The 27,763-nt window shown below is 41.0% G+C and overlaps 1 pseudogene; it reads right to left on the bottom strand.

The window, feature by feature from the left end:
- Window positions 1-2,835: 2,835 nt before the first annotated feature.
- LOC102927943 (serine/threonine-protein kinase D3-like) lies at window positions 2,836-4,977 on the bottom strand (annotated as a pseudogene).
- Window positions 4,978-27,763: the final 22,786 nt, after the last annotated feature.

Here is a 27,763-nt window from a genome sequence, read left to right as displayed (position 1 = left end):
TTTAGAGACAAGGAAACTGGGAGTTGGAGAAGTTAAGGAATTGACCCATGGTCACACAGAAAAGTAAGTACTGGAAGAGGAAACAGCCAATAAAATCAACTAAGCTGTATTGTCCTCTCCATTCAATGCGTTGTTCATACTGTTCATGGAACATTTCCAAACACAGTTGCTCCATTAGTAACTAGTGTCTCCACCTCACATAACCAGTGTAGAAACTCAGGCCTCCAAAGAGACAGACAAGAATGGCAGAGGGATTTGATTTCATTCTTTCATCCTCACCTGGACACCCCTAACCACAGCACCTTTCTGTTATTCTGTGGCATTGTGAGACTGTTCACCAGAATTGCTCCACTTTGGAATACCTATTGGATTCTGGTCTGTTTTCTATTTGATTTGGGAAGCTATGTTTGTTGGTTGGTTGGTTAGTTGGTTTTGCATTAGTTTTGTTTTGTATTAGTTTTTATTGGGTGATATTGTGCCTTAACCAATATGTAGCCACCTTATTTCTTCTCTTTCATATCTGATTTTTCTTTGAATGTGATAAGTTAGTCTATGTAAACCCCACACTCTTCAATGAGATTTAATATGTGTTATTGGGTTTGATTTTACTTCTCAGGAAAGCCTATTTGAGGACGAAATTGAAAATGTGAGTAATTTATTGGGGTAGTACCCATGAAAGACAAAGGGAATTAGGAGTAGACAAAGAGATACTATTTATAGCTCAGTACAGCTGACACTGGAGAGTGTGTGAAGAACATGAAAGGAAGGGTGAGTTGTAGGAAATGCTTCAAGCTGTGGTACAATTCTAAAAAGCCTCGGCCATTACCATGGGATATCAGCACAAGGCTTGTCTATGGAATAATCATGAGTTGGATATAATGGGCAGTCCCATGTGACTCAATAAAGCCTGGCCATTGGCCATAAACTCCCAAAAGTGAGGGTGTCCTCAACTCAAATACTGCAACAGATTCATGAGGACTAGTCCTAGAGAATGGAATAATAAACCCCAAGGTTATAGGTTCTAAATAGGATCCAAGTACAGATGATGTAAAGGGTTTGTTGAAGAAGGGATCCCAGGAAATATCAGTAGCAAGTGAAGAAATAACTCACAGAAGGAAGACTGATAAAATGTGTTTGATCATGCTTGTTCCCTGTTGCTGTCATGGCAAACAACTCAAACCCTGATGGCTTTAATTTAATAGCATAAAAACACTTTGCTGTTTTTAAATATTTTTATTCTGTGGACATTTTATGGATTCATACAATGCATTTTGATCATTTTTACCTCCATTTCTCCCCCTAACTGCCAGGATCTCGCCCCCTAATTTTGAGTCTCTCTTTAAAAAATAACCCCGAGTCCAGTTGCTGCTGCCCATCACTTCCTGGAGATGTGGCCATCAGTGCATGGTTGACCATAACCTTAAAGAAGATCAAGTTGCCCTTCCCTGCTGTGTAATATTTGTTTAACCAGGCAAAGATGTATTGCATTTGTTCACACTGCATTACTAACTGCGTAAAGATGTGTTGCATTTGCATTAATTAAATAAAGTTAACCTGGACTCATAGAGGCAGGCTTACCCACTGGTTAACAGGAAGGGCCGGGGAGGAGACTGGCATGGGTTTTTTTAGTTGGGGTGGTGTGGAAGGGAGCGGCTTCCAGTTGCCAGCAAAGAGAGAAAGTTAAACAGTTGCTACTCAAACTCTCTAAGCTCACAGGTTTTCACCCTAGCCTTTGCATCTCAAGTTTTATTAAAACGATAGAAATTTAGTTAGAACTGACTTTAGTGGCAGCAACAGAGCCATTGTCTGGGGGAACAGAACTCCCCCAGGCTAAGGCCTTAGCAGCCAGGCCTCTAGCAGTTTAAAGCATAGCCACTGTAAGGAAGGTAAAACAACACCCCACAGAAGCCCTCAGCTAGAACAGGGGTTTGTGAACCCCTCCCCACTGGAATGGCGATTGGTCCCATCTTGTGCAGGTAGCCACAGCTGCAGAGAGTTCATGATCACGGCTGTTTCATCGTGTCCAGAAGATTCTGTTCATCCTGCTCCTCCCCAACTCTCGCACGTGCGCTCTTTCTGCCCCTCTTCGAGATGGTCCCTGAGCCTTAGGGAGGAGAGGAGGTATGATACTGGCTGTCTCATTTGTGGATGAACACTCCTCAGCGACTTACTCTCCACACTTTGACCAGTTGTGAATTTCTAAGTTAACTGCGGTCCTCCACACACAGAAACTTCTCCGAGGAGGTCGGAACACTGCAGCAATCTAATTTCGTATTATTCTTAAAAGGCTTACGAGAAAATATCCAGCAAATTTCAATGGCTACTGATATTTACTGACTGCTTACTATACACCACACATTGCCCTAAGTTCTTCTCATATATATTAGCTCATGTGGATGTCTGAGAAAGTACTACTATGCAGCCTTCATACACAGAGAAACTGAGGCATAAAGAAAAAGAAGTAACTGTACCGTGTTCACAGTTTAGTGACACATGTACCAGAACCTCACTCTGAAGCCAGTATTCTGAACTACTCCACTATGCTGTCTTCCTCTTCCCTTCTACTAGAACTTTATGATCCCTCCCCTTTGCTACACCAATCCAAAGAGAACATGTACATTCACACTGTTTATACACATAAAAGCAACTGCTTCCTACCTTACTAAAGATGACTATTCGAATGCAATTCTACTTTTTTCTATCTTTAGCTATAAATATGTTTGAGTCATTACTCTGATGATCCTTTTGAATCTTGACAATCATTCTAGCATAACTTTTACACATTTCTGAGGGTATATAATGTCCTACTATATACTATATATTTCATTCTCAGTTTTAAACGTGCATCAAGTGACAATCATTATCAAGTGTTGCTAGCACATTCACATGGGTGTAGTTACTGAGCAGGTTGTCCCTGCTGGTACACTGGACCAGCCACCCTTCCTCTACCATTGTGCTGGTCCTGCTCTTTGTGTACTTGATGGACAGTACAACCCTCATCAATGGATATTATTGCTTATGGGTGGACTAAAAATATTTAAAATTTATGATCAATATTTTCAATTTTTTTAAAAAAGAATCATACATATTATACCCTCATTAAATTTTTAAAAGATAACTGAGCTAATATTTTTCAAAATATTGTAAGAAGACAATGTCTTAAAAAGAAAATAAATTAGCCCTGTTATACTGATACACAGTTAACATATATAATATGTTACTACTATAATACTGTAACTACAGTGTTTATCATGGTGATTTCTGAAAGGCCATGGACACACATGAGAGGGTAGGAAAGGGACAGGGGAGATGATAGATGGAGCAGAAGGGATCTTCTGGCCAGATGACTTGGAGCCTGGGAGGTATTTGGATTTTTCTATTGAGGAATTTTCTTGCCCTGATTGTCTTCACAGTCTCCGTATCTCACTCCTCATCAAGATCAGTTGGGTCCAGAAAGAACATTCTGTCTTCTGGTGGGGATGGCTCCTCTGAGTCATCCAAGCCCCTGCTGCCATGATTGTTTATATCATTACTTGTCAATACCCATGGGTGTACCTGTAGTGGGTAGCCATTCCAGCTTTGATCTGGAAGTTCCAACCCCCATTGAGGCTTCAGTAACTGTCACGCCTACAAGGCGGGGCCGAGAGAGGACCCTGAGGACCCTGAAGACCCGAGATCCGGATGTACCAGCTCTCTTGGTTCCTGGACCCTGGACACTGGAGGCAGACCGAACAGAGTTCTCTAGAGAACACCGCCGGACTACGCTACACTTTTCCCAGACCCTGTTACCTATCCCTTCATTTGTGAGTTACCCCACAAAATAAACCTCCCTTTTAACTACGTGGAGTTGCCTTAATAATTTCACCAATATGTACCTGTATCAGTTCCCAGACTGGAAGGCTCTCCACTGAAAGTAACCTTGCCAAGGCCATCTCTTAGTACTTTTAATGCACAGTATTTATGGCAGTTGAATTTACAATCTTTCCACTGCATTTCTTGGCAAAAGAGACCTTTCTGTAGTCAGTTCCAGTCCTGACATATTATTGCACTGCTGTAAGAATGGACAGCAAATGTGTGTGGAACTTTGATCCTGCACATCACTATCTTTTCCACCCAGATTGGATGGCCAGGATGTAATTCTCTTATTTGGTTCTTCATGAGTATGTGACGCTTCACCGAGAAGAAGCACACATTCAGGCTACAGGGGTCTCAGAACTGAGAAGTCAGGTTCTAGAAGAGATACATTTGACAGATGTCTCTTTCTTACTTCACTATAGTTATTGGAATCTTGAAGGCACATCATTTATGATAATTTAATCCACAGCCTTCCCATTTCAATCTTTGACATACCAATTCCCAGAGCATTTCACCAAAGTAATCACAAAAAGCAGGTGCTTTATTAGAATGTACCTAGAGAATATGAGGGCAGATCTGGAGGTCCTCTACTGTGGCCAAGGATGACAGAACAACTTCTACAAGATCTCCTTCATGGATTTCATCTCCTGAGGTAATCAGCTGCAAAATGTTTTCTGAGTTCATGTCAGAGAAAGAGAAGAATTTTATTATACATGCCAAGGAATCCACACTCTGGAAACTTCTGATGAACAATGGAGCACACAAGGTCTTTGACAGTAGAGACATTTCCTTTGATGGTAACACTTTCCACATGAGGCCAATCTGAAGTATAAATGAAACAGTATGCACTGAGCCTCTAGAGTTTATGAGTGACGGGGCACTGAAGCTGCCTTTACAGAGCTGAGCTGAGAGTCCTGTCTCAGGACCTCAACATGGAGAAGGAGTTGGAAACACAGCAGAAGCAGGTGCAGATAACACAGACTTCTGGGCTGATGGAAGGGACTTATTTGCAGGCATCTGCCTTTCCTTAATCTACAAAAATAGCTGTCAATGCTTTTTAGATGATTTTGAAGAAGTTTTCAAAATAACAGCAGTTAAAAAATGACTGCGCTTCTGGATGCAGACAAAAGCTGCCTGAGTTCCTCGGTTGAGCTACTCAGGCCAATGATGACAAATTCTGTTGCTGTGAGTTGAATGCATGAAAGGTCCTATTGCTCTCACCCTCAGTTGCTGTGGATATCGTTCTATATAAATAAAACACTGATGGCCAGTGACCAGGCAGGAAGTAGGTGGGACAAAGAGAGAGGAGAATTCGGGGAAGCGGAAGGCTGAGGGGAGAGACACTGCAGCCACCTCCAGGAGAAGCAGCATGTAAAGACTCTGGTAAGCCACCAGCCATGTGGCAAGGTATAGATTTATAAAAATGGGTTAATTTAAGATAAAAGAACAGTTAGCAAGAAGCCTGCCACGGCCATACAGTTTATAAGTGATATAAGCGTCTGAGTGATTATTTTATAAGTGGATTGTGGGACTGCGGGGCTTGGGGAACCTGGAGAGAAGCCCTCCAGCAACACTCAGTCCCATCAAGAACTTCGTCTTTAGGACCACATACAGATCTGTAACTCGCCTCACATCACAGTTAACATAAGAATACAGCTGGTCCCCATTATTTTATAAAACATCTTTGCTTATTTGAAATCTGTTTTTGTCTTTTCTGTTTCGTTTCAGAAAGTACCAGTTGAACACAGTTGCTTTGTGTCAAGATGAGATCTTCTTGATTAAAAGTAGTGTTTCAGATAATCTATTCCTTCAGTAATTGGTGGGACACCTCAAACAGTCCCACCTTAAATCACCCTCTCATATGTATTCATTTCCATCTTGGGTAGGGGGGTTAACTTCCCTCTGATGAAGTATAAAACTTTTAAAGATACTAAAAGCATATTTCTTTTGATGAATGAGTCCACAGAAAAAAGCTGATGCCTTCCGAAATGCTGTCAACAGAGAGGCAGTTTCGGCCCCCAGAGGAGGAATCAACAAGGCTTCATGCACCTTGCAAGATCACACCCGCTGCCCATGCCCTTTCCTCATGTCCTTCCTCCAATCCCCAAAACAAATACCTTTTATCTCACAATTTCTGTAGGTCAGGACCCCAGACACAGTGTATATGAACTGGTCCTGTTGATGGTCTCACAGGACCAAAACCAGGGTGTTGGAAAGTCTTGACATTTACCTAGAAACTCTGAGAGATTTTCTTCCCAGAGGAAAAGCCCATTCAGGCTTTTAACAGAGTATAACGCCTTAGAGTGAAAGACTAAGGCTCCATTTTTTTAAGCTGGCTACCAGATAAAAGCAACCCACAGCTCATGAAACCCTCTCATGTCCTTTAGCATTGGTCTTTCCATCTCAGAGATACCAAGAGTGCAGCAGCTCCTCCTTTGGCACCACATATGTCTGACTTCTGATAAATTTCTCATCTAGATTTTGTTGCAATTAATTAGATCAGGCACACCTAGAGAACTTGGCCACATTCAATATCTTAAAATCAATAACCTCAATTACATCCACAAAGTTTATTTTCTCGTGTAATTTTACAGATTCTAGAGGTTTGTGTGTAGACATCTTAGGAGCCATAATTCTGCCATCTATAGTCAATAATCAGGTCACCATTCTAAACAATCAGGTCACCATTCTAAACATTTGAGTCTTAACTCTGGTGTGGAACTCTAGGAGAAAGTCACAGACTAATCCTCATGTTTTTTTCCACCTGGGTAGTAGAAGAAGCTAGAGAATGTACCCTTCAATGTCCATCAGCTGAGAAGCACTCTCTGCAACAATTCTACCCTGTCCAGCTGAGAATGAGTCCTAGGCTGGAGAGTACTGGGTGCAGGCAGTTCAGCCACTCCTATGCTAGGGGCACGCACTGAGAGCAAAATGGTGCAGTACACAAACAGTCTGAAAATGTGATGGTGTAACTGCACTCAGAACAGAGCCCAGTTTTACTCCTTTTGGCAAATATTCATTGAGCAGTTAATCCAGAGCTTCCAATTTTGAGAGGAGGCTGTGGAATATGTGGTAAACCATTGCTTAAGCCTCAGTTTCTAAATCAGTCTTACCAGAGAAACAGCATGGGTTTGTGCCCAATTATCACTAAACATGGAATTTCACTTCATATACTGCTAGTTTGCTTACTTGTTATATGTTTTATATATATTGTTGTATTTGTTATATACACATGTTGTATTATGTTGAAACACAAAGGGAAGTATCATTTAAAAGACAGTATCTGTAGGCAAGATGCCCAGTGTTACAATAGAGGTGTGACTTATAGAAGCAACCATTTTCTGACTAGATTTGAGGCCTGTTCCACAGAAGGGAATCCATGCCTGGTGCCATAAACCTGATTAAAAGCCCACAGACAAAGAGGTCATAGGCACAAAATCAAAGGCCCTGCTGTAACCTTTGTTAAACAGACATGCTGTCAAACTTCTTTCTAAACACTTACGTCTCTATCTATAGATAACTACTGCTCCAACCTTGGTCAGAGGTTTTCTTTGGGTAGCAGTCAACACAGACTGACACCTGGTCAGTGATGGTGCTAGGAATAAGTAACTTTTGAGTGTTCAGCCCTAAATAAGACATCATATCAAACCACAAAGGACCCAGGGGACATTGCAGGAGAAGAGTCAGAAAATGAGGAGAGATGCTAGGAAATGCTGTCTTCTGGATATGGCGTGGCTGTTCACCCATGATCTCACAGAATAATTAACCCCCATAATCTCACAGGGAGTGGCAGTGTAGGAGGTATGGCTTTGTTGGAGTAGATGTGGCCTTGTTGGAGGAAGTGTGTCACTGTGGGGGTGGGCTGTGGGGTTTCCTTTGCTCAAGCTACACTCAGTATGATACTCAGCTCACTCCTATTGCCTTCTGATCAAGACGTAGGCAGCACCATATCTTCCTAAATGCCCCCATGTACCACCACAATGTTAATGGACTAAACCTCTGAACTGTAAGCCATTCCCATTAAATGTTTTTCTAAGAGTTGCTATGGCCATGGTGTCTCTTCACAATAGAAACCCTAACTAAAACACTGAAGTTACTTGTACAAGATCAAACCAGTCAATAATGGATAGTGTAATGTTGTGGATATTTGTTTAACTATGTAAATATATGTTGCATTTGTTTACACTGCATTTGTTTAAATATGTAAAGATGTATTGCTGTTTCTCCTTGCCTGCCTAAGGCACTTGATTGGTCTAATAAAAAACTGAATGGCCAATATGTAGGCCAAGGCGGGACAAGCAAGCCTGGCAGGCAGGGATAAAAGTAGCCAGCTAGTCAGCAGCCAGCCAGCTGGGAGCCAGACAGACAGACATGGAGGAAGCAGGAAAGCAGGATGGAAAGTACATAGATGAGGTAAATGAACCTCAAGGCAGCACATAGATTAATAGAAATGAGTTAATTTAAGTTAAAGAAAAAAGCTAGCTAGAAACAAGCCTAAGCTAAGGCCAAGCATTCATAATTAATAATAAGTCTCTATGACATGATTTGGGGGCTGGTGGTCCAAGAGAGCCTGCTATGGTGTAAGGGCATATGAAGCTCTGTCTCTTTCTAGGAAGCTATTGGCAATTGATAGCTTCTACAATAGAGAAAATAATTTTCTTTGAGGGTGTGGTCACAGGTAGGTTCATGTAGGTGGCATTAACTGGACTCATTGGGTTACAAAAAATAAGACATGAAGCTGGAAGAAGCACATGTTGGGAAAGAGGGGTGAGAGGAGAGAATTAGAGGTAGATATGATCAAAGTATGTTGTATACATGTATGAAATAGTCAAAGAATACATTTTAAAAACTATAATTTTTAAAAGGAATAATCAGGTATCATAATATCATGAAGATATTTGTACCCAGTATCACCATGACAACTTAACAGAGAGGCATACCTGGATGAGGGACTGCTTCTGGAAAGCTGGAATGCAAGGCAGTTGCAATGAGGCAGAGGTTAAGTTTGGCAGCTTATCTACAAACATTACAGCAATACATAGTAATGGGCATTTAGCTACAGACTCCAGGACACCGGTATGGCTTAGAACCATTCTGTAGATAAACTATTTGTCTTGTAATAAATCTAGCTGCATTTTCCTGGTGAATCAATAGCCTATTACAATGCCATGCCACTATTCTCAACATACAGGCTAGGACTGTATAGAGTGCTAACATTACCCCAGAAAATGAAGTTTCCCAAGACAACAGGACAAACTGAAGCTACTGGAGTTGAACAATGTTGGTTTTAATCTCTCAGTTCTCTATTGGCTTAATCTAGGGACCCTGTTCACCTCATCTTAATAAACATGAGATGGTCAAGAAGACTAATTAAAACAACGCAGCATAGCATGCAAATTGCTGCAGAATCTACTGTGGTTAGAAGTCAGTTAATGAAGCACTTTTCCCCCCAAGTGCTTTTCTAACAACTGTGTAACAACTAACAATAAAGTCTTCATTTTACTTGCAATATTTTTTGGATTTGAGATGCATGCAAACAATTATTTAAGACTCTGTCAATCCGCCGCCATCTCTCACCACCTCCACAGGACCTGCACTGGCAAGGGAACTGTGGCCTGTGGGTCTGTAGCTACTGGGCCCCCACTAAGTCATAGCTGCTCATTCTTCACATCACTAAGAAAGAAATGCACTCCAACAGAAGACTCCGTGCACATGGAAGAGATCCATATTTACCCAACAGAAACGTGGTCCTCTCGAGTGACAAAGGTCCAAAATCTCATAACCAAGTTTAGGCAATTAAAACAAAATTCAAAAGGTTTTTTTTATAACCTATTAAGGAAGAAAGTGCCCCTACAATCCCTTCAATAAGTTTGGGGTCACATTTTAAGTTCACTGTGGATTTACTGAGAACCTTAGCATTTAATTATCCTCTAAGGCACCCATTAGTTTTGTTTGAAAAAACATTTCAGGTTCTGATTGCACATGGAAATATCTGCACCATCAAAATATCTGATGAAGTAAGGACATAGTACAGTACTATGATAAGATTTCAAGAAGGTATTGCCAATGTCCAAGTGAGTAGGAAATTTTGTATACACAGAAAACAAATTTACTGAATATTGACATAAACAATTGAGTCAAATCCTGCAGATGATTTTTTAAAGCCATAATGCAGTCAACTGCCTTCAGGAACTTTATATCTAATGGAAAACATGTAGTACACTAAAAGGGACGGGAGTGCACCATGGCATATGATTGGGTGCCAGTTGGAATACCTTGCAAGCATTCTTGACAAAATTGAAAGCGTCAAGTTTATGAATGTAGGAAGACTCTCCTTGTGGGGCCCAGCTTGCCATCTGTTTGGGTCTTTTCAATGACCTCTGCACAACCTGCTGACACTATGGAAAGGGAGAAGCTTTTGAGCTAGAGGCTTAAATGAGGTAGAACCCTCATGAAAACAAGCTCAACCAGAAGGAAGATCCCATATCCATTTATGCTCTGTGCTAAATCTGAGATGAGGTAGAACTTAAACCAGACTGAAAAGACTGTAAGAAATAAGGGGGATGGTTTATTATTTGATTATCTAATCTGTAAGTCACCAGGGTATTTTCTAGTAGTGACCTCTTTGACTAGACCCCTTATGGCTTCCAAAACCAGCTTTCTTTCTTTCTTCCTTCCTTTCTTTTTTTTTTTTTTTTTTTTTTTGGTTTTTTGAGACAGGGTTTCTGTGCATAGCTTTGTGCCTTTCCTGGAGCTCACTTGGTAGCCCAGGCTGGCCTTGAACTCACAGAGATCCGCCTGGCTCTGCCTCCCGAGTGCTGGGATTAAAGGCGTGCGCCACCACCGCCCGGCTAAAACCAGCTTTCTTTACTCATTCAAAAGATCATTTAGACACTTCTAAGTCAAAATCCCTAAAAAATACAGAAATTACACTTCCTATTTAAGACTCGAGCTTATTGCAGGGCGGTGGTGGCGCACGCCTTTAATCCCAGCACTCGGGAGGCAGAGCCAGGTGGATCTCTGTGAGTTCAAGGCCAGCCTGGGCTACCAAGTGAATTCCAGGAAAAAAAAAAAAAGACTCGAGCTTCTTGAGCTCTGATTTTCTATCCGATTGACATAATGTTCATTTCATTGAGGAAGGGTCCCACATCTGTTCTGTGTCTCTACCATTACTATTACTACAGTTTTACTGTTACCGTTATCAATCATGCACATAGCTACTACCTAAGTTGGGTGCTGTGGTGAGCCCATTATATTAATTCTTTCATCCTAACTGCAATCTATAGGCATAATAATATTTAGAGAGGTTAGGTAACTTGCCAAAAGCCAGGAACTATGAGAACTGAAATTTCTCCTGTCTTACTCCCTAAGAATGCTATCCATTATGCAATGCTCTCAATTTGAGGCTATATCTTATGAGTTGAAGCCAATCATATCAAGAGACACAGATATTCATGGATAGGGGGTACTTTTAACACATCACAAACATAAGGCAATAACAGTGCTGTATATACAGCATTTGCCACCTAAATACTATGTTTCTCTTTATCCTGGATGGTGGGGTAACATCTTTGATTGAGGGAGTTGATGGTCTGTTGATGAGCTCAGACATTTCAAATGAATATACCTGGGCCAGGTGAGAATCAGACAAAAATAAGACTTTATCAACCCCTGACCGCCTTCTAGTCTCTTGTAAGGAGGTATAATTATTCTCAAGATCAGAATCTGACATCAAACTTTGGTTTCCAATGACTCTTGTCAGATTCCTCTGATTACAGGCTTGCTTCCCTGTCTCAGCCTTCTCAATTGCATTTGGCTTGCTGCCATACACGCTGCCATTATCACCACCAAGATTTAAACAGTACCTCTCCAGACACACTGAACACTGTGGAATGCTCATATTTATAAATGCAAGCTATAATCACACCTCTTGTGGGAACAGCCAGTTTTGTATTCATTTCACAAATGCAAAAATTATCCCACCAAACAATCAAAATAACAGGTTAAGTATTTTGACCCAGTTCAACAAATATTAATTAAAAGCTATGGTGTCATGCATTATGCTAGGTACGGGGAAAAGGAAAAATAGATCAGTCCAGGAGCTATTTGGCTCATGAGAGGGAGCTTTGTACATCATATCATATCCACAGAACAGCTTCTGCTGTAAGGGAGAAAGCCACAGGTGCTCTGGGAACCCATGGATGTGCTGTTCACATTCAGTGCTTCTTGCTTGGTATGAGAGTGGAAATTTATGGCACACAGTTAAAATAGCAACTATGCTTCCCCATACCCTATATTCACTAACAGCTGGAACGTCACCTATAATTTGAAGTGGCCCTGAACTGAAATACAGTCTCTTCACAGAGGCTATAATTTCATATTTTGTGAATACATACTTACTTGGTGACTATTTTCAATATGGGCATCGTGGTTGTCCCTATACAAGTTAGCAGTATGCCTTGGCAGAATGGGAGGTACTCAAAGAATAAATTCAAAGGGCCTTATTTCACTTAAAACTTCTTCACCTGCTTCCACACGAAACCTCTTTAACAGAATACAGTATTTTACAGTATACCATTAGGGGTCAAAATTTTAAATGAAGGCCTCCTGTAGCTCAGTGGTTAATATATTATACTGCTTTTGAAGAGGGTCCAATTTGGGTTCTCAGCACCCAGTCAGGGTGCTCACAACAGACTCCAGGTCCATAGTATCTGAAAACACTTTCTGACCTCTGTGGGCACCTGTTTTCATGTGCACATACCCAGAAACACAAATACACATGTAAACATAATTAAAAATTTTAATAAATTAAAATAAGCCCTCCTAGCAGTACTAATAATAGAACAAAGTGCAATGGGCCTCTGCTGTGATGTTTTCATGTGGTTGTTCCTGTAATCCTGACAGTGGCATGAGATCAGTACTAACACTCTTCCCCGTGGCTAAGGAGACACAAAGCAGAGGCTCCAACAAGTGGGAGAACATCCCAGTGTCCCACAGCCTCAGCCAGGATGCAAGCCCAAGATGAATCAACTTCACAAGAGCCAGGTGAAGATGGGCTGGGAATCATGTGAGAGAATTTCCTAAGGGGGAAGAAAAAGAGAAGTCTAAGGAGGGAACTTAAAGAGCAGTGCAAGTGTTTCAGAGGTGCTCAATAAAACTGTATCTATTCTATAATATGACAGTGATGAGCCTTGTCCAAATACTTAGCCTTCCTGCCATTCCTCCTAATCCCAACACACATACCTCCCATGATCTTTAATCTTCCACTTGAGAAATTCCAGTACCCATTACCAGGCAGAGACCCAATTCTCCTTGCTTGTACAGCAGGCACATGTGGGGCACTAAATTGCAGGAAGTGATTATCTTTATTATTTACATCAAAGAACTATCTTTAAAAGATAGTCTCAGGGTGAACAATTACCGAGGAATTGCCAAGGGTGGACCCTCTGCCAAGTATGTGCCCACAGAGCGGGTTTCTAGGACATGAAGACAATAGTTCTGAGGAGCTTGGAGCTCTTCTATAGGCATTATTAGGCACCCTCATGACTCCCATCCCTAACTCCAGGACCAAACAGGCTTTCCCACAAAGCAACAACTCTCAACATTCTCTAGAGAATGAATCAGGTCACGTGCATTCTAGTCTGTGTTCTTCAGTTAACTAGCATGAAAACTTTTGAAACCCAATTCTTTCTGAAATCCATTGCCTCTACTATGATGAGAGGAGCTAGCATGTAGACAGGTACTGTGAAATGAGATGAGATGAGGAATACACATATAAATGAATGATGCTCCATGTCCCCAAGGAGTCACTTCATCTTGAGAGATATTAAGAATATTAAAGTAATAAAATTATTACTGAGATTTTAACACACCAACCAGTATTTTCTTATAGCCTCATACTTTCTCTAAAAACACCAAATTAGAGGCTAGGTATGACAATGTATGTCAGTAATCATAGCACTCAGAAAAATAAAGAGTAGATCATAAACATATACATGCACATAGGTGTACCTCAGTGGTAGTAGAATGTGTGCTGAGGATGTACAAGATCTAAGTTTGATTATTAGCACCTAATATTAAAAAATAAGGCCTGGCGGTGGTGGCGCACGCCTTTAATCCCAGCACTCGGGAGGCAGAGGCAGGTGGATGTCTGTGAGTTCGAGGCCAACCTGGTCTACAGAGAGAGATCCAGGAAAGGCACAAAGCTACACAGAGAAACCCTGCCTCAAAAAAAAAGTAAGTTACACCTCTTCACTGGCATATACTAATACGTATAATATATATGTATGTGATCATATGTATCTCACATTGTGAGGTTGTATGGATTAAGTGAATAAATAGGGCTCGAGAGATGGCTTAGTACTTGAGAGTAATTGTTGCTCTATCATGAAGACCCAAGTTCAGATCCCAGCATCACTTGATAGCTCACGAATGCCTGTAACTTCATGAGATTCAACACTCTACCTGGTCTACTTAGGTACCAATACACACACATTTACATCTTCACATACATTTACACACAAACACACACACACACACTAAAAATAAAAAGTAAGTCTTCAGTGAATAAATATAAAAAATGAAATTTCCTAGAAAATAGTGAACATTAAATATAAGCAATCATATATTAAAGCCTTTTCAGATACAGATATTTTCCATATATTATCATTTCATGTTATTTAATGTTCATGAATGTCCTTAGATATATGTGTTCTCATACTTGTTTTATTTATAAGAAATAAATCCCAGCACTCAGAAGGCAAAGCCAGGTGGATCTCTGTGAGTTTGAGGCCAGCCTGGTCTACAGAGCGAGATCCAGAACAGGCACCAAAACTACACAGAGAAACCTTGTCTCAAAAAAAAAAAAAAAAGAAAAAGAAAAAGAAAAAAGAAAAAAGGAAAAAGGAAAAAGAAAAAGAAAAGGAATAAAGTTTGGAAAATAATGCTTGGCAAAGTTTACACCGATCATTTGAGTTCATTTCTGTTAGATTTCAATTGCATATAACAAACAAGACTACTGCTTTCCACCCCTGCTCCCCCTTTCTTCATGTACCTCCTCCTTCCCACCCATGTACCAGCATGGCCTCTGCTTTTCAATTGGTTTGCATCAGAATTCCCAGGTGTCCGTACCTGTGTGTTCATGTTGTTACATAAAGGTAGATGCTTTCAGCTCTGTCCTTGCTGTTCCTGTTTAGATCTGCACCTCCTCTGGACTGTAGATTTTCCCAGTGAGATAGGGAAAACAGTTGTGGAATGCTTTAGCTCTTCAAAAGTCTTGAGTGGTTGGCAGAGAAGTTTATAGCCGCAGGTAATTCTCCACCTTTGTAGTCACTCACACTGCTCATTCCTAAGATCATGATAGACTGCTCTGCTGGATTTCCTTGGAACCCTGGTGCCAATGCATATAACCCCTCCCCTTTTTGGACTGATTTCTACTTTTTATTCATTATATGTATGTATTTGTGCCTGTGTGTGGGTCTCTGTATGGGTCTGTATACATGAGTACAGATGCCTGTGGGGTCCAAAAAAAAAATATTTTATATATATAAATAATCTAGAGTTACAGGCATGAGCCACCCAGTATGAGTGGGTGGCAAAAACAAACGCCAGTTTTCGGTGAGAGGCAGTATGTGCTCTTAACCACTACATCAACTCTCCAGCCTCCTGTTATTACTTTAAAATTTTTTTCCATGTGTGTGAGACTGTTTGTGTGTGGTCGTATGCATATGTGTTGTATAGAAGCCATAGTCAATATGAGGTATCTTCCTCAATAGATGTCCACATTACATTTTGGAGACAGGATCTTTGACCAGACTTGGAGCTCACTCATTTGGCTGGGCTGGCTAGCTAGAAAGCTTTTAGAGATCTGCCTCTGCCTCCACAACTCTGAGATTACAGGTGTGTGCCACTGAGCCTAGCTTCATATGGGGGTGTTAGGAGCCCAAACTGAGGTCTTCACACTTATATGACAAGTGTGTTACTAACTCAGGCAATTCTGCAGCCCCTTCTCTGTTTATGACGTAATTCTGTCAGCGTCTTCATTCATTGTCACTGTTGAAAGCAGCAACTAGTTAAGGAGCAGTTGTCTCTCTGTGGCAGTTGGCATGCATCACTTGTACAAAAGTTTGCATAATGCCTCTCCTATGGTATACCCACAATGCTAATCCCTTCTCTGTCACCTCATGCGCATTTCAAATTTCATTTTCTGGCCTTAGTCCAATAGCACCCACTTTTATCTTTGCTTGTATCCACAGAACATGGCTTGCCTCCTCTTAGGTGTCCTTTTTGACATTTTTTTATTTCTTACTGTTCTAATAGAATTCTGTCACAGCCTCTCTCCTTTATCGCCACACCAAACTAATGTTCCAATGTTCGTTCCAGCAGTTACTACTTCAGGGCTGAAGAGTGGATGCTTCCCTCTCGCCCTGTCAACCTCAGCTGTCTCTTTGCATGGATCTTGTCAGCCTTAGCTGCCTACTTCCCTGGCTGTAAATAAATTCTAGGCTGTTGACATATTTATTATGGTGGTTTAGCCTGATATTTAGATGTGGGTTTACAGCACTCTAAAAACATTCTGAACCTGAAAAAATGAATGTATATGTGTACTTTTATAAGGAAAGCATTTATGACTTTCATAAGATCAGGAAAATTCAGAGATCTTAGAGATAGATGTAAATAGGATCCAAGAGTGCTGGACTTGGAGGAGATCTTAAAAAGAGATGTTGATTCTATGCTCTGGGATTACAGACACTTAAAATTCTGTGGTTAAAAAAAGTCAGATTATTTATCTATTTCAAATATTTCAAAATTAAAATTAGATCTTTATCTACAAGGCTTTTGAATATAATGGACATTTCTTGTTATTTTGATTTTTACTAAAATTAAGTAGAACCAACATTGATTGCAGGAGTATATTTTATTGAGCACTCTTCACCAAATTGCTGAGCACTTTCTATACAACATTATATTTAATACTTGAATAACAAATAGTTTGTTCATGTTTCCTTACGACAAAACCAGAAAAAAAAATTTAAAGAACTCCTAACACCACTCATGGTCAGCATATTAGAGACCAGGCATGTGTAATGGACTGTGGAGCCTAGAAACCCTACTTTCCCATGTTCTAACTGCCAGTTATATGTGTTTGCATTAATAAAACAGGGAAATATACTATCACCTAATAAGTATGCCTTGCTTGGGTTTTGATCTGTTTTTCAACTAGTGGTTTTCAACTGGGATGATTTTTGCCTCCTAGGGGACATTTGACTGTGCCTACATAATATTTGGTTGTTGCTAATGAGAGAATGCTAACAGCATCGAGTGGGTAGAGGCTTGTGAGGCCACTAAAGTTCTACTGCCAACAGGATCACCTCCCATGACAAATTATCTGGCACATGCTGCCTGCGGTGCCATGCTGAGACATCCTGCTCTAGACAGGAGAGTGGGAAGAACCAAACAGCTTTGTGATGAAAATACTGAGACCCAATGGTCACGCATAATCATGAGATAGAAAATGGTTAATAACTGGTGGATACATGAGCCTTTGATGTAGGGAAAAAAATCTCTTCTTCCCCTTTGACCTCACTCCATTTTTGTCCCGGGACTTCAAAAGCAACAGAGTCAGCTAGAAAGTTTCAAAAACAGGCTCTTCAGAGCTGGATTCACTGGGTCTGAGGGTCCCAGTGATGCTGCCACGGGCCCACAGGTCCTCAAGTAGTAACACAGATCACCTGCCCTTCTGGAGGCTTCTCCCTTCCTCCTCAAGAGACCACCACCTCTGCCTCGAGGCACAGCTCCCTGACCTGCCCCTGCCCCCCCACAATGTGACATATATGCTGTATGTTCATGTGTTTTTAAAACTTAACATATTGTGAGGAGAAATGAAATCTAACACCACTCTTCTCTGGGGAAAAAAAAGATTCTCTTCTCTTAATTTTTCCAAAATCTTTTTAATACTTTTTTCCCCTTTTTCTTTAACAGATTCTCTTCTCTTCATTTTTCCAAAGTCCTTTTAATACTTTTTTTCCTTTTTCTTTATCAGTTTAGAAGATACAAACTCATTTTAAAAAACAAACAAAAACAAAGCCTGCAAATCACATGCCTTCTAAAATGGGAACTGTGCAGCATTTAAACATCTACACTGTGTGCGAGAGTGTATTTGAATGTATGTATGTGTGTGTTGTGCATATGTGTGTGCATGCATGTGTGTATGTGGCTTCTGTTCCCTTTCCTGTCCTGAACCCCCCCACATCCTCCTCTGAGGCTCGTCCTGCTTTCCTCTGAGTACATATTGAGTACATGCTCCTTGCTAATATACTTAACTTCCTCTTTCTTTCCAACCCCCCAAAATGCCTAAACAAACTATCTCCTTTTATTAAAATTAAGTCTTGGATAATTTGCATAAATTTTCATCTCTTACCACATACACTGAATTAAATTCATTTTTTATTGGGATGTAGAGTGTCCTCTTTCAGCTACACCCAAATCTGTTCTTTAGTGCCACAGTAATTGTGTGGGTGATTTTTCTGAGTGTGGTTAGCTTTATCTTATCATTGGTTATAATTCATCTTTGCCTCTGAAGGAACTGGGGCTTCAGCTCTCCCTCAAACACTGTGGTTGGCAGCGGGCTTTGCCGATGCCTCCCGATATCCACAGCCTTTCAGCTTCTGCTGCACCAAGACTGGGTTTGGTGAGCTGACTGTTGGCCATTGGGTTAGTAGACACTGATTGAAAACTGGAACACAAGCATCACTAATGAGCTGGCTGCAGGTTCTGCCTGCGCAGAAATCACGGATAGACAAGGAACCTCTCAATTGCTTATCTCCAGGAGCTTTTGTCCCTCCTCAGTGTTTGGCAGTGTGAGAGGCAGGAATAGTTAGGTAAAAGCAAAGGGCCTTGGTACCCAGGAGTGTTATCGTCTTCATGCAGCCTCTGGTGTCAGGACCTGGGCCCTTTTCAGTGCCCAATACTACAGCTTTCAGGGCTAAGGATCTCAGAGATCAGGCTGAGAGCGGTAACCACTCTTGAGAGGGGTCTACAGGTTCTTTCCTTTGGCTCCTGTAGCATTTTATCTGTTCTCCACTTTATCTCATCATCTATCTACTTCCGTGACCCTTCTTCCTGGCCTGGCTGCTCCAGACCTGCTTAGCCACTCCTTCAATTGTCAGTGCTGTCAGGAAAACTGTGGGTGCCTGCCTCTGTCAAGACAGCTTTCAGGAGCTGGAACGGGCAGCTGACTAAAGTCCCTGCTATGACCAGTCCAATAACAGACATCTCTTCCCACTAGAGGCCGGATCCTGGTAGGTGGATGGGATCCTCCCGTGAAATCAGTAGGTGGTCAGCAGCAGCAGGTGCCAGACCGGTGCTGCCAGGTGGATTTAGGTCCGTGGGTGCAGCGCCGGGCTGGCCTGAGGCCTGTGCTGACTGCAGCTTCTTCAGCAGTCAAGAGGAGACCGGCAGTGCTCTAGACTGGGAAGGAAGGCACAAGGATGCTTGAAGACCATGCAGGATATTGCAAACCAGACGCCAGTCACTGGGTATGCTCTCAAGGCGACCAAACCCAATTCATCTATAAAGAACCAGTTGCAGATACTCTGTACTCCGAAGCCAGGGCCCAGGACTCACAAATGTACACTTAAGCTGTTCCGGAGTCTGAGCATCAGGGATCAGAAACAGGGAAATATCAGGCCTTCAGGGACACACCAAAGAAGTGTCTGGTTCCAAGTCCCTCATATGATGCCCATGGAATCTTCAGCTGTCAAACCACTAGATGGTACGAGGGTCACCCACAGCACTAGGTCTGCTGTGCCCTCTGGGTCTTCAGCATCAAGCCTCTCAGACACCACTGGGTTTTCTTGAGCTCTCATCTGGACTTGGGGAGGCACTCACTCTGGTTGGTTTCGTACTGAAATCAGCAGCGGCTCCAGGCCAGCACTGTTGTTTGGACACACACACACAACTTTCTTCCACCCCCATCTCTTGGGCTGACCGTTTTTCTTGTGTCCAGTGCAGCCTGCACTACTGAAAGTGAACAAGGAAAGACCACTGGAGAGAAGCTTTTATTGGACCTGAAGTCACACACTAGAATTAGCACTGATAGCGTCTCCCAGCCAGTTCACTGACAGGACCGAACCAGCCTGCTTATATAGCCCAAAGGGTGTTTGGACAAACCAATCACAGTCATTTGTTTTAGATCAACCACAGTGATGAAGACTTGCATCCTGGACCAATCACATCCTCTGCCCTTAAGACCAATCACTGTAGTTCTTCCACGGGGGTGGGGTGGGGGTGGGGGGGTGGCGTGCTTCTGACCCGGGTGGATAGGGTTCACTTGCCGCCTGTGTTGGGTTTGGGGCTAGGAGCTGATCAGGCCACCTCCACCTGCAGGCAATTCTTTCTCACAGCTGCAGTAAAGTGAATCATAAGCCCCCTAATAAAACCCTGTCTGTGAATCTGTGAACTTCCGACAGACTCTGCATTGCCCAGATCCCAGGAGAACATCAGGCATCATCCTCACTTCCCCAGGGAAATGTACACTCAAACCAGCAGACTGCAAGGACAGCAGAGGACTACCTTAACAGTGTGATCACCCTAACTAGATGTGCCCCTTCTTTTCTGCTTCCCCCACATGTTATTCAGCCACCTCTCTTCCTCTCACACCGGTAGGAATCAGAGACCACCTGGCTGCAGCCCCTGATGACGGCTAGTCACTAATTATTTGGCATGAAATCTCACCTTCCTCTGAGAGTCGCAAGAAGGGGCACCACAGCTGGATAGAAGAGTCAGCGTTTAAGAGCACTTCTATATAAGAATCTGGGAGGAGGGGACTGGACCTGCCTGGACTGAGTCTATCAGGTTGATCTCAGTCCTTGGGGGAGGCCTTGATCTGTAGGTGGTGGGAATGGGGGGTGGGCTGGGGGGAAGGGGAGGGAGGCAGGAAGGGGGAGAAAAAGGGAATCTGTGGCTGTTATGTAGAACTGAATAGTATTGTAAAATAAAATAAAATTTAAAAAAGAGAACTTCTAAAGCACTCACAAGTGAGCTCCTAGCAACCGCATCAGCTTTTCATCACTGCCAGTGACTCCAGCTCCAGGGGTACCAATTCGCCTGTTCTCTGAACTTACCTACCCTCACGTGCAAGTATACATACAGACACACAGACACACTTTAAATTTTAAAAAAAGAAAAAGAAGAAGGGCATCAACTCTGTCCCATCGGTCTCCCATGCCACGCTGCTATCTATCTGTAGGTCCATGGTATTAATAGTTTTTCTAATAAACCCCTTACCTAAAAGTACAATCTGCCTCAGTGCCCCCCCTTGAACCCCAAACTTAAAACTTTTTGGCTTATGATTCCAACATTCTGGTACAAGCTGCATCAAACAGCCTTGGCTGGAGCTGTAACTTCGGGAGCCAGAGCAATCAGCAGCAAGCTTTCACATGGATGTTTTGAAGCATCCATGGAGTGTTCCAGACAAATGTGCTGGCATGAAGGTAACCTGGCAGGCTGTTACACTGATGGTCCTTTGTTCAAGGCAGCTTTGGGAGCAAGAGAGTATCCAATAGCTACTAATTAGGAACACAAATCATCTGGTCCACAATGTCACCACTTATTTATGGGAAAATGACCTCCAGAAGGAGGGTTTCTAATGTAAATCTATGGGATTTAGCATTAACTGTGATTTTAACAGATGCTAACTAAGTCTGAACAAATCTTTACAGCTGCCCAGTGCCCAGGCACGGATGGATGGTCCTGGTTTGTCTCACAAGTAGAAGATTAAAAGGTGCTTGAGCACTGGGTATTTGATCTGCTTTTTTTGGACTTCAGTGACTGCTCAGAGGACAAGCCCAGGCAAGCTTGCCAGGGGATGAAAGTTCACAGGGATTAGCACATGGACAATAATAAAAAACCACTAACCTACTGTCTATGGTCTATGAGCCAATCAGGCCTGGCCAGCCCAACTAGCCACAGAGAGAGTGAGTCTAACCAGACTGAGCTTATGTGAGCCCAGACAAGGTTTCTTACACTCAAAATTTGAGTGATAAATAAGTGGTTACTGTTTGGGGCCATTAGTACTTGGGATGTCTTCTTCGGTGTTGAAAGCTAACTATTAAACACACTTTAACCAATTGCCACTGTTTATATGGACACTGCTTTATTCCAGGGAGGTTTGAGAATGGTCTTTCTCCTGTTCCACTTTTCTCTTTATTAAAATTCATGACCACTTCTTTCAAAATAAAAAATCTTGGTTGAATTCAAATGTTCTGTGCTATATTTCCTCTTTTTAATATAAGTGAAAAGCAAATCCTTGAATACATTGTTGATTCAATAAAAAATAGAAAAACAATAACTATTTTATTTTAATTTGTCTGATAATAAAGGAAAAAACTTTTCCCAAAAAAAGTAAAAATCAAAAAATATGGATATTTCCCTGGTGAGTCCTTCCAATTTGTCAGGAAGAAATCAGTCCATCAGAAGCTGACCCCAGAGAACAAGACAGAAGAAAGCGCCCCAATGTGTTTTAATAGGCTGCCATGAACATGATGCCAGACAGTGATCAACATATTATAATACAGCAAAATTATAAACCGATTGCTCTTCTTGGCATAAAAATAATTCAATGTGAAATGCAAAAAAAATATGTCTCTCCTCTCCCACAATGTGGGCACAGGGGTGGGCCTCAGGTTTGGGGCTTACAGTCAACTTTCCTCACTGTGCAGTTTGTGTTATTTATGAAAGGGCACCGTTTCATAATTCGAGAAAAACCACGAGGCACAACAAAACCCACTATAATAGTTTCTTAGAGGAAAGAGGACAGAGGGGATGTGCTTAGGCCTATGGAAGATTGTGCAGGGAGAGAAGAGGGACGGGTCTGTGATCCACTTTTTATGGAATCCCCCTGCACATGCACATACGGCCTTACATAGCTACGCCATGAATGGGCATAGATTACATGATCACGCAGCACATGGATTACATAGGATGTAGGGCCCCAGAATGACAGTGTCTTGCTAGTGCATGCACAGTCATGGGGGAGTGGCTAGGAATTCTGTAAGTTTTATCAGGCGTGAAGTTAGTGTAACATTATGAATGAAAGAAAAAACCTCATGATGAATAAGATACAGATAAAACTTTGTAAACTACAGTAGCCACTCATGTTAAAACTCCAAGCAAAGCAGAAGTTCTAAGCTCCAAAATAAACTACCTACAAACACATGAAAATAAGCCATGCTGAACTTCACACTTAATTGCAAAATAGTGTCAATTTTCTCTGAATCAAGGTAAAAACCAGAAACTGGTCTTACCACTTCTCCTTGGTGTAATGCTAGAGAACCGAGGCTGCCCACTAAAGCAAGAAGAGGTAATATGAGGCTAAAAGACTGTAGAGCATAAATAAAGTCTTCACTGACATATCTATATATACGGAAGCTACATAAAATCTATTTGAATATTGTGAATATAGGTCCCTAGATAAAAGTTCACTTTATAAAAATATTTTATATGTCAAAAAATTGTTTTAAAAATTGTTTTTTATGCCACTTATAGTCAATATAATATATTCACTGGCTGGAAGTCTCAAGATTGTAAATATTGAGTCCCCCAAAATTGACCTCTACAGTCAACAAAATTTCAACTAAAGTCTTAGGAGACCTTTTTATGTCAACTCTGCAGCTGATGCTAAAGTATGTGGGAATTCAAAGGGCAAACAATCACAAAGGCAATTAAAGAACTCAAGTGTTCAAGGATTATGCTGCTACATGCCAGGAGTAATTAGAAAGCTGAATGATAAAAACAATGTGGTCCAGAGCAGGTCATGCAAAAACACCAGCAGAATGGGAGAAAACACCTCCATTTGACTCTACACACGCATAATTAAGCCTAGGTGAAGGCAAAATTACTGCTACAGTGGAACAAACTCAGCAGAATAAATGGTGCTTAGTGGATTCTCCACTTAGAAAATAAATGCTGAAGCCTGCCTCACACAGCACACAAAATTCAGATCAAGTGAATCATAGAATTTAATATAAAAGTGAATGGTACAGCTTTGAGAAAACAACATGCAAGCATTTTTGTTACCCAGAAGTAGATGGACTAATTTAAAAAAAAATAATAATAACGTTGAAAAACACTTAATTCTGAAGGGAAAACTTGGTAAGTTTGAGTGGCGTTAAAATTGAGATATTTTTAGAAGAAATACTTGAGAGAAAGCATTTGTAGTGTGTCTGTTAGCACTTGTCTGGCAGAACGTAACATGTTCTTACAATTAAAGAAGACAGCAAACTATGTAAAAAAAAAAAAAGACTAGAGACTGAAAACAACTTCACACACATACACGCGTGCACACATGTAAACACACGCACACACACTCACAGATGTGTGAATTTTTATAATGTGTAATCACCTTATAATTACTTCCAGTGAAGAGTAAATAATCACCAGGCAGCAACTATTACACACTCACAAGAATGGCTGACTTGGAAAGGATTCGCAACCCAATCTTCGCCACATTCAACATGGCTTGGTCCTGGAACTTGATGCAGGCCGAGAGGAAATGAAGAAAAACAAACACACAGATCCATGGACAGAAAAACTAAAATCAGGTGGGTTGTGCTCACTCTGATGAAGGGGCACCAATCACACAAAAGAAGCGGCCCAGGGTGTTTATTCTGCACAGCATAAGTTAGCTAGTCTAGGTAGGGACTCTGCAGGGAAGCAGCCTCAGGCTTCAGGCCTACAGGAGGAGGAAACAGCAGTGGCTACTTCCTGTACACTGCCAGCTTTCTGTACACTGCCAACCTTTGCACACTGCCAACCTTTTGCACACTGCAAACCCTCACACTCAGCTGAGGAAGACTTTGCCTTCCCTCTGAGCTTTTTGGGGGAGAGGTTTTGCCACGCCCATGTCAACAATGCACATTCACATATGATTTCCTCAGCTCCCACAGGTACTACCAGTATTCCATTACTACTGGAATTCTCAAACATTGCAGATTTCAAGTGTACACTGGTCAAATACTCAAGAAAACGTACTGAAAATTCCATAAGGCATTGCCTATGACCCATTATTTCACTCCTAGATATTAAGTCAAAATGTATGCTAATATATACACAAAGTAATTTATAAAAATTTCGTAAACTATAACTCTTAAAATACTATTTTATTATTTTTTATGTGTATGATTCAGTGCCTACATGTGTGCATGTGCACTACACATCCTTCTAGTGCCTATGGAGGCCAGAAGAGGATGTCAGATCCCCTGAAATTTAGGTTACAGGTAGTTGTGAGCCACCTGATGTGGGTTTTGGCTTTGAGAACCAAACTCAGGTCCTCTGCAAGAGAACCAAGTGCTGTTAACCAGTCAGCCATGTTTTCATCCCCTAGGAAAAAAATTTAATACTCTAAAGATAAACCATTCAAATTTATTTAACATAAAAAAGTAAATTGTGATGTATTTGTTCAATTGTCTGTTGTTACATACAAAAATATGCATAAATTACAGACATATGTAATGAAAGAAATGAGTCAAAAATATGATTCTAATTATATTTATAGAGTGCACAAAAGCAAGAAAGCCAGAGGGTGATTGTAGCACTCAGAAAGCTAAGGCTAGAGGGTCACAAGTTCAAGGCTCATCTTAGCCTCAGAGTGAAACAATATTGCAAAAACCAAAAAGGGAAAGAAATAAATGAAAGAAGGGAGCTCGAAAGCAAGCAACACTAATATTTACAGTGAGCAAGTTATATTTAAAGATTTATAATTACTAGAAAGAGCAAAGAAAGCTCTAAGAGTATTCAGAGTATTCCTCCTTACTACAGCTGTATGCAAAAGTTCATAGATTGTATGAAGACACTTTGTATTTTATGGGATTTCTGTTGTTCATTTTTGAAATTGTATTTTAATTACATTTCTCCCTTCTTTCTCCTCCCTCTGAACTCTCCCATGTAGCCCTCCCCATCTCAAATTCAAGACGTCTTTTTACATCAGTTGTTATTGCATGCTGTATTTTATGTTTTAATAAAAAATAATAAAATGAACAAAAAGAACAAGCCTGACTAGAGGTGTACTTTCATTCCTTCCCGGTCAGCTATTCTTTCTCACCTACTTGTCTTTATTCTTACAAACATTCAAATATCCAAATGAACATTTTCTAAACAGACCTGTGTTCTACATTTCTCCCTTCTTGTCATTTGACAGAACTTCCTCATTTTGTTACCACTTACAACACCTAATTTGAAGTCTCAAGCTTAAATGATACAGAAAGGGGATTTTTTTTTATCTCAGAACATAGCTCTTATCTACTCTGCCTATTGATATTATGGTTCATGTGTCAGTCTCCCACTTAGGTGTAGATATCTTCAGATGAGGGCAGAGATCTATTCTTGAGATCCCATCACTGCCTCAATCTGTACCACACAGTAGAACTTGGGAACTTGTTGTTGACCTCAAAACCGTATAATCCATTTTGAATCTTTCCGAGTAGCCAGAGGGACAGAATTGAAAGAAGGTGAGATATCCTATTTCCTGAGGACAAAAACACTGGATTGTGTGACTCTTGAGAGCTCTTCTCTCTCTCAGAGCCCACAGTTGAATGACTTGCTGATAATTTCATGGCTTTATTTAGTTACTCATGTACCAGTTGATACAGCACCAAGATTTCTTTCATTTCTGATTTTTCTTTACTTTTTCTTTTCTAAAACTAATATATTCACATTTTTTTGGTCTTTTCCAAGTTACGGTTATCTGAGCTACCTTGTTAAAGTGCACAGTTTTAACACCTATGCTCGAAGTCTTTTAATTTTATATCAGTGAATGAGACACATTTTCAGATGTAAAATTAATATCCTGAACAATAACTCTGCTGACACAAATTTACTTATTTTGTATGTAATTTTTGGTACTGATAATACACAGTGCTTAGTTATAGAATCCCAAGCAAAAACAACAGAAACTATTAATTATGAAACAGATTAACTTGATCTTCTGGGATTCAGTAAGAGAGATCTGGTGAAGGAAGATTTACCTCAGGAGAGAAAAGCTGAATTTAAAGCAAAAGAAGAGAGGAAACTGGCAGGTGCCTCTCTAGAGAACTGATCAAGTTTAACTATCTGTCCTCCACATTCTAATAAAAATAATTGTTACTGAACTGAATATGAATGTTGATAAATTCACTTGATAGCATCTCATGTTTCAACTGTATTGAAATTTAGGCTATAGTCAAATGCTCAGTTTTCTAAAACATATTATTAAAATCTCAAGATTTTTCTCATAACCTTAAAACTTAATCCCCTAGTTATTATGCTTCTATAAACAAAAAGTTACTTCTGTTAAAAAGAAATGCATTTGAGTTCAAGTTTCTTACAGTCCTCATTTCTCATTATAGCTCTATGGTGGTTTAAGTGAGAATGGCCCCCATAGGCTCGTATATTTGAACACTTGGTTCCAAGTTGGTCAAAATATTTGGGACCGATTAGGAGGTGTGACCAGATAGGAGGAGGTGTGTCACCCAGGGTGGGCTTTGAGGTTTCAAAAGCCCAAGCGGTTTCCAATGTCTCTCTCTCTCATTCTGCCTCAGGCTTGTGAATGAGATGTGAGCTCTCAGCTACCTGCCTGTACCATGTCTGCATGCCTGCTGCCATGATATAACAGTCATGGACTCTGACCCTGTGGACCCATAATGCCCCTAGCAACTATTTTTTTTTTGCAAGTTGCCTTGGTGATGGTGTCTCTTCACAACAACAGAACAGCAACTAAAACAAATTCAGATACATGGTTTTCTTCCATTCATGTTACCTCTAAAAGATATAGTGTTCAGTTTCTCCCTTCGATTCTGAGCACAAGAGACAAATTTCAATTATTTTTTTGCTTCTGACTGATTGATCAAGTCTCCTTTGACATTCCTCAAGACTG

Source organism: Peromyscus maniculatus, chromosome 2 (assembly GCF_049852395.1).
Source record: "Peromyscus maniculatus bairdii isolate BWxNUB_F1_BW_parent chromosome 2, HU_Pman_BW_mat_3.1, whole genome shotgun sequence".
NCBI classification, from domain to species: Eukaryota; Metazoa; Chordata; class Mammalia; order Rodentia; family Cricetidae; genus Peromyscus; species Peromyscus maniculatus.
Note: the sequence above shows the minus strand (reverse complement) of the source record. Positions and strands in the feature narration are given on the sequence as shown.